Source organism: Xenopus laevis, chromosome 8L (assembly GCF_017654675.1).
Source record: "Xenopus laevis strain J_2021 chromosome 8L, Xenopus_laevis_v10.1, whole genome shotgun sequence".
NCBI lineage: Eukaryota > Metazoa > Chordata > Amphibia > Anura > Pipidae > Xenopus > Xenopus laevis.
In genome coordinates, this window is record NC_054385.1 from 60,596,481 (window position 1) to 60,604,180 (window position 7,700).

Genomic DNA, 7,700 nt, shown 5'->3' on the forward strand with positions numbered 1-7,700 from the left:
TGTATGTCCATTGCCATGTCCATATGTGCTACTTTGCTTTGATCAGTTATCTTATTTTACCACCACCTATTTTATTTTCCCAAGCCCATGTCTAAGGCCAAATCTTAATCAGATAACAAACACTATTTCTTAATCTGGGTGTAAACCCACATGATCCCAATAAACTATTTTTCATCACCAGCCTGGAGAGCAGCATGTCGGTATTTAAACTTCTATTATAAATTCCATTTCTTTTTCACAAATTCCTCTAATCTCAACTAGTCCTGCGCACATGTTTTGTGTTGTATGGAATAATCCCTCAATATGTAATAAATTAGCTGCTGTTGACATTATATCTAGTGGTTTCTTACATATATGCATTACCAAAACATGCATCACCTCCCCTGCTGCCTTTCCTATTTGGCAGAAAATAAAGTAATGTATTTGGTATCTTCCTGTCTAAGTAGTGTTCATTCTAATTCACTTAAATACTGGTATATTGTATTAATTATGCAAATCACTATGTGTTTTTAAACACTAACTGAGAGAGCTTCTGCATGTCTGAGGAAGGGGCACGCCCCCCAAAACGTTACATCATTTGACTTAATAAACGTGCAGGGGATTTCCCCGCTACACTAACCTTTTGTGTTTGGCAAATTTCTTCTTTCATTTATCGATCAGATACCTTCCCTTACGTTTTCCTCTTTTGAACTCCCTTGCAATTCAGATCACCTATGTGTTGCAGTTATCTATCATGTAAAATAGTGCAAAAAGCAAGCGTTACTTGGTTATTAAAGCGTATCAGAAGACCTCTGATATAAAGTATGATTTTAAATGTCCTTTTTATCTTTTGGTGGGGTTTGGATTTTAGTTAATTAGTATTCCCATAATTGATTTGAATATTCCTGTGAGCTCAGCATCATCAGGCTGCCTATTTGCCTGGTTACTTTTGCAAAATGACAGGAAATCATCTTCTTTGACATCAACATGGGCAGATATGTCGGATGCGGTTAAGGGCAGAGACACACAGTCAGAATCAGGGAGATTAGTCGCCCTGCGATTTATCTCCCCGAACTGCCTGGCAGGATGGCAATCGGAGTGCTTAGTTTTCCAAAGTCTTTACTCCCAAAATTAATACTTAAGCAACAGTATGTAAGTAAGTATGCCACCTAATATGATATCAACTATCTGTTGCTTAAGTATTCATTTTGGGGGTAAAGTTTTGCTTTAAAGGAGAACTTAACCCCCCAATAAGAAAAGCCCCTACATACTACCCTACCCTAGATAGCATGGGTGCCATATTTTGGATCTTCGGTAGGTAGAGCTTTTCTTATTGGGAGGGTTTAGTTTTCCTTTAAAGCTTAGCTCCTAACTTTACTGGGCATGCTCAACCGACATGGAGAATAAAGAAGAGAAAATTGCACCACATTGCTCTACAAAGGTCTAACCAAGCATAGCAGCAAATTAAATGTTGGCAGGAAAAATATCCATTAGTTTAAAACTATATAGGATTGAAAACCATTGTATAGTGGTGTAAAATAATGCCATATTTATAAAGCTGAGTGTTTCTCCTTACACATACATTACACCATCCATCCACTCAGATACTACTAGACACAGTAAGAAGCAGCAATGGCAATGCTGTTTTTTTTTTACACAGCTTTTTTCAAGTGACCACTTCAGACTGTAATTTCACACCAGGCTATGGAATTTCCTTAAATCAATGCACAATAAATAAACTGATCTTTGAGACATTATTCTCTTGATATACATTCTCTTTCTCCTCCAGAGAAGACTGTAAGTTGAAACTAGGGATGCACCGAATCCACTATTTGGGATTCGCTCAAATCCCCGAATCCTTTGTGAAAGATTTGGCCGAATACCGAACCGAACCCTAATTTGCATATGCAAATTAGGGGTAGGAAAGGGAAAAAGTGGAAAAAATTCTTCTTTTGTGATGAAAAGTCACGTAATTTCCCTACCTGCCCCTAATTTACATATGCAAATTAGGATTCGGAATCGGTTCAGCCTGACACAAGGATTCGGCCGAATCTGAAGCCTGCTGAAAAAGGCCGAATCCCGAACCGAATCCTGGATTCGGTGCATCCCTAGTTGAAACTCATGACATCACTTACTGCCAACTGTGTCTCCCCCGTAAAGAGAACTCTATCTGCGTTCAACACCGTTGTATTCATGAGGAGGCAGAAGGAAGGTACTTAGTAGTTATGTACTTACTGCCTGCCCTTTGATAGGACAGGTCTCCGTTGTACCCACCTTACACTGGATTCATAATCCACATGAGGTGCAGAGTGCAGCAATACCACAGATGCAAGTGCTTCTTAAATGAGCACTAAGGTGGGCTATTTTTGCATCCCTTAGTGCTTTAGCACTTGCGTTTATGGTCATTGTACCTTTCCATTTCTACTAAAACATTCACTAGTAGTTCTTACAAAATACGCTGGTTAGGAAAAGTTCTTTGCAGAGTTACAATAATAAGCATATATGACATCACTTCCTGAAGTGTTTTTTATACTTGAAAAGTTCATTCATTTGCATCACATTATAAATTGCATAACCCGATTTGCAATCACTTTAACATGCGATGTGAGTGCCTCCAGCATTACACACTTGAAAATGAATTGTGCACATAACAGACCAATAAGACCTTTGTAGATTCATGTATGAATTAAATTGGGTCATTCTTGGGATAAACACACAAAAAAGTCATAACATGATTAATACACTTTGTGAAAGCACTTTTTTGTCATATGGTTACAAGATTCCTTAAAAAATCATGGCCACTGCCAATGATTGCAAGGGGTGGATCACCTTTAAAGGGGTTGTTTACCTTCCAAACACTTTTTTCAATTCAGTTGTTTTTAAATTGTTCCTCAGAAATAAAGACATTTTTCAAATACCTTCCATTGTTTATTTTTTTTTATTGTTTTTCCAAAATCTAAGTTTAAAGTTGAATGTCCCTGTCTCTGGTGTTTGAGTCTGGCAGCTCAGTATTTTAGGTGCAGACTCTAAACTGTTACAATTTTGCAACATTGAGTTGATACATTTCTCAGCAGCATCTCAGGAGTATTAGCAACTATTGTATTAAGTTTAACAGCTGCCTGTAATGAAACCCAGGGCTTTTGCTCAGCAGGGACAAAGATAACACATGTATCAACTAAATGTATCCATTTAGAACAGTTTACAGGGTTGGCGACCCCCCCTCTCAGAGCTGCTTCAGAAGGTGACAAATTACACTTTAGACTTCAATATTAACAAAAAACAGTCACACATAGAAAATAGAAAGTCATTGGAAAAAGTAGTTATTTCTGGTGATCTATCTGAAAACAACTAGTTATTTGAAGATGAACAACCCCTTTAAAACCTTTAGTATGTTAGAACATATTTTTTAATGTTTTTACATTATTTCGGCTTCTTTTTCTTCTCATTTTTTCCAGCTTTCAAATGGGGGTCACGCCATCTAAAACCAAAGGTTCTGTAAGGCTACAAATGTATTGTAATTACTATTTTTTATTACTATTTATTACACTTGCAACAAAATTACAAACTGAAGAACTGCAAAATTTAATGTTAAATAAAAAATTAAATCCAATTGCAAATTGTATCAGAATATTACTCTCTACTCATGCTAAAGGCTAACTCAAAGGTTAACAACCTCTTTAAATTAAATTCCATCAGTACAGCACTTTTACACATATGTTTTTGGATATGGTGGGCAGGGGTGCCAGGGGCCCACTTAAAAGCTTTAGACCACATGCCCACAGTCCATACTATTTTTCGCCTCTTTTCATTTGTCTTTTTTTTGCTTCCTGATTGGCCTGTACTCATTAAGGCACATGTAAGCAGCTCTAACATATCATGCACCTTAATGGGTGCAGTCTGATCAGGAAACACTGGCTGTGTTTTTTCATGCCTGCCCCATTGGTGGAATGCATAATGGATTAAACGTATGCAGGAACAAACATCTTGTGGGTTAAGCTCACTGGCGTAAATATAGAGGGTCGGTTTTCTCTCTACCGATCAAATCTCCCTCCTCTCTGCCGCTTTCTTCTTCTTTAAATTGATGCAAGCATGCGGGCAGGAGTGCCTATGCGCTCATTATACCCCTAGTTAGGCAAGATTATCTGAGCCTAACTGAGCATGATACCTTTGGTATTAAACGCTTAATTAGTAAGCTTTCCTTTTTGTAATGGACTGAGTAACCTCTCACACGTGATGTCTCACAGTTTTGGAGACATTTTTCGACATGCCACATGTATACCCCAGATATATATATATATATCATGTAATATGTGTTGTTAATTTACTGAATCTGGCATATTTGTGCAAGATAGCCCCCACAGGTGGCCAAACCCCATATGTAATAAAAGGCACTATGTTTGCCCATTCACAGTAACCCATAGCAACCAATAAGATGCTTGATTTTTAGAAAGGTGACCAGTAAATACACCTGCTGATTGGTTCCAATGGTAAACTTAAAGGAATTGTTCAGTATAAAAACAAAAACTGGGTAATTATATAGGCTGTGCAAAATAAAAAATGTTTCGAATATAGTTAGTTTGACAAAATGTAATGTATAAAGACTGGAGTGACTGGATGTCTAACATAATAGCCAGAACACTACCTCCTGCTTTTCAGCTCACTTGGTTTCCACTGTCAGTAACCAATCAGTGACTTGTTGCTTTTGAATCTGAGCTGAATGCTAAGGATCAATTGCAAACTCACTGAACAGTAATGTTCCATGTGGTCCCGGAATTTATACACTTCCGCCTGCCCCGCCCCTTTTGTGACATCACTGTGGGCGGGTCGGGCGCGGGTCTATAACTGAAGGAGAGCAGCGGGCCCGGGTCGGGTGCAGGTGGGGAGTGGGTGGGTTAGGGTCGGGTGCGGGTCAAGAAATTCTCGACCCACACATCACTACTGCAGTACCCTCCATTCTTTTAGTGTGTTTCTGTCTTTTGAAATTTGGGCAACATGGACCATTAGTTTCCCAATACTGCCAGTGGTCTCAGTTGTAGAGCCATGTCACTAGTGTCTCACTGTAGTGTCTTGAATCATCCTGCTTTACAATGGGCAACACATTTTGTTTTTTTAGGTATACTGCTGCCCAATGGAACTAAGAGACTTAGCCTATGATTAGTCTTTTGCAGCAGACGTGTATATCCTTTCTAAAAGAATATATATTTAATTAACTCCCACGTCTCTATTCCTGCTTCTATCCCAGGCAAGTTGACTGGAAGACACAGAAGAATTGAAGGGAACAGAATAGAAAGATATACCCGCATTCCTAAGTATAGTTCACAATCACTTTATTTTCTGTTTTTGCATAGGGAGTATTATTTATCTGCATATATGTATTAAGTCATATCATTGGAGCAACCATAATTCAATTCATTAGTTCACTTCATCCACTGGGTTGGTTCACCAGTAACATCAAAAAAATGAAATTTTTTAAAGTAAAAAAAATATAATGCAGTGTTGTCCTGCACTAGTAATAGAATGGCCAATTCTAAGCAACTTTTCAATTGGTCTTCATTATTTATTTGCCTTCTTTTGCTGACTCTTTCGAGCTTTCAAATGGGGGTCACTAACCCCATCAAAAAACAAATGCTCTGTAATGCTACAAAAGTATTGTTATTGCTAGTTTTTATTACTCATCTTTCTATTCAGACTCTCCCATATTAATATTCCACATTCTCATTCAAATCAGTGCATGGTTGCTAGGGTAATTTGGACCCCAGCAACCAGTTTGCTAACACTGAAAACCGGAACGCTGCTGAATAAAAAGCTAAATAACTCAAAAAACACAAATAATAAAATAGGAAAACCAATTGCCAATTGTCTCAGAATATCATTCTCTACATCATACTAAAAGTTAATGCAAAGGTGAACAACCCCCTTTAACATTTGGACAAATCTATTTTCCTTGTAGCCCTGAGAAAAAAAATCTTTTTTAAATATAACATATATTAATTTGAGTAAATTTTTAAAGCAATATTTGACACTATTTACTAATACATTTTTACAGTTCATCTGCCCTGAGATAAAACAAACCTTTTATATCTTTATATTGAAACACTGATTTAAGTAACTGAAGTAACAGAAAATTGTTATTATTACAAACACGTACGTTGATAAAGTTTTGTCAACTTTTAAAGGGGTTGTTTACCTTTGAGTTAACTTTTATAGGAACATTTATCAAAGGTCGAATATTGAATATACTCGACATCCGAATTGGGGGGGGGATTTCATTAAAAAATTGAATATATCAAACTCGAACTAATATTACCAACCCGAAAACTCGAATTGAATTCAAATCGAATCTAATTCGAAAAAAACTTGAATGTCGGGAAGGCTAGTAACATGTTCAAATTGGTCCCTGGACCTCTCCCATTGACTTATACATGCAGGGTCGGACTGGGGGGGCGGGGCCCACCGGGGCTGCTATCCAGGGACACCCTCGGCCGCGCGGCCTTCCCGCAATCTTCCGTGCGGTCAAGGCAGGAAGGAGCCATTAAAGGAGAAGGAAACCCCCTGGGTGCAAAACCCCTCCCCCTCCCCTGTGTTGCCCCCCCTCCCTCCACCCCCCTGGCCTACCTGTCCCCCTGGGCAAATGCCCCTAACTTGTTACTCACCCCTCTGCGCAGGTCCTGTCCACGGAGTTCACAGTCGCCATCTTCTCCCACGCGAGTCTTCTTCCTGCTTTGACCAGCGTCCATGCGCAGTAGGAACATTTACCGGTACAGCTCTACTGCGCATGCGCTGAATGTCACAAAGTTTTCCGAAGTTTTCGGGACATTCGGCGCATGCGCAGTAGAGCCGTACCGGTAAATGTTCCTACTGCGCATGGACGCCGGTCAAAGCAGGAAGAAGACGCGCGTGGGAGAAGATGGCGACTGTGAACTCCGTGGACAGGACCTGCGCAGAGGGGTGAGTAACAAGTTAGGGGCATTTGCCCAGGTGGACAGGTAGGCCAGGGAGGAGGAGGGAGGGGGGCAGCACAGGGGAGGGGTTTTGCGCCCAGGGGGTTTCCTTCTCCTTTAAATCGAAGGATCTGGGTGCGGATCTGGGCCGACCATGTATACGTGAACTTGCCAGGTTTTAGGTGGTGAATAGTCTAATTCGAAGTTTTAAAGGGCCAAGGTTTGATAAATCTCAAATTTTGAATTCTGATTAAAATTCGAATTGAGTATGGATTATTCACAATTTGAATTTGACAGTTTTGACCATAAAAAAAAAGAAAATTCAAATTTTCAATTTGATTATTAATATATTTGCCCCTTAGTATGATGAAGAGAGTAGTATTTCAAGTCCAAGCAATTGGTTTTCATTTTTTAATTTGTGGTTTTTGAGTTATTTTGCTTTGTATTCAGCAGCTGTCTAGTTTGCAATTTCAGCAATCTGGTTGCTAGTGTCCAAATTACCTTAGCAACCATGCATTGATTTGAATATGAGACTGGAATGTGATTAGGAGAGTCCCGAATAGAAAGAGAAGTAATAAAAAGTAACAATAGATGTGTAGGTTTACAGAGAGAGAATTTGGAGGTCAGTGTCCCCCATTTGATAAGTGGAAAGAATCAGAAGAAATATTGCCAGTTGGAGAGTTTACAGTTGCAGTGGCTACAGCTGTACTTGATGGCTGCAGTGACAATAACAAAACATATGATGGGCCAATGGGCTATATACGAAGAAGTATAACTAAT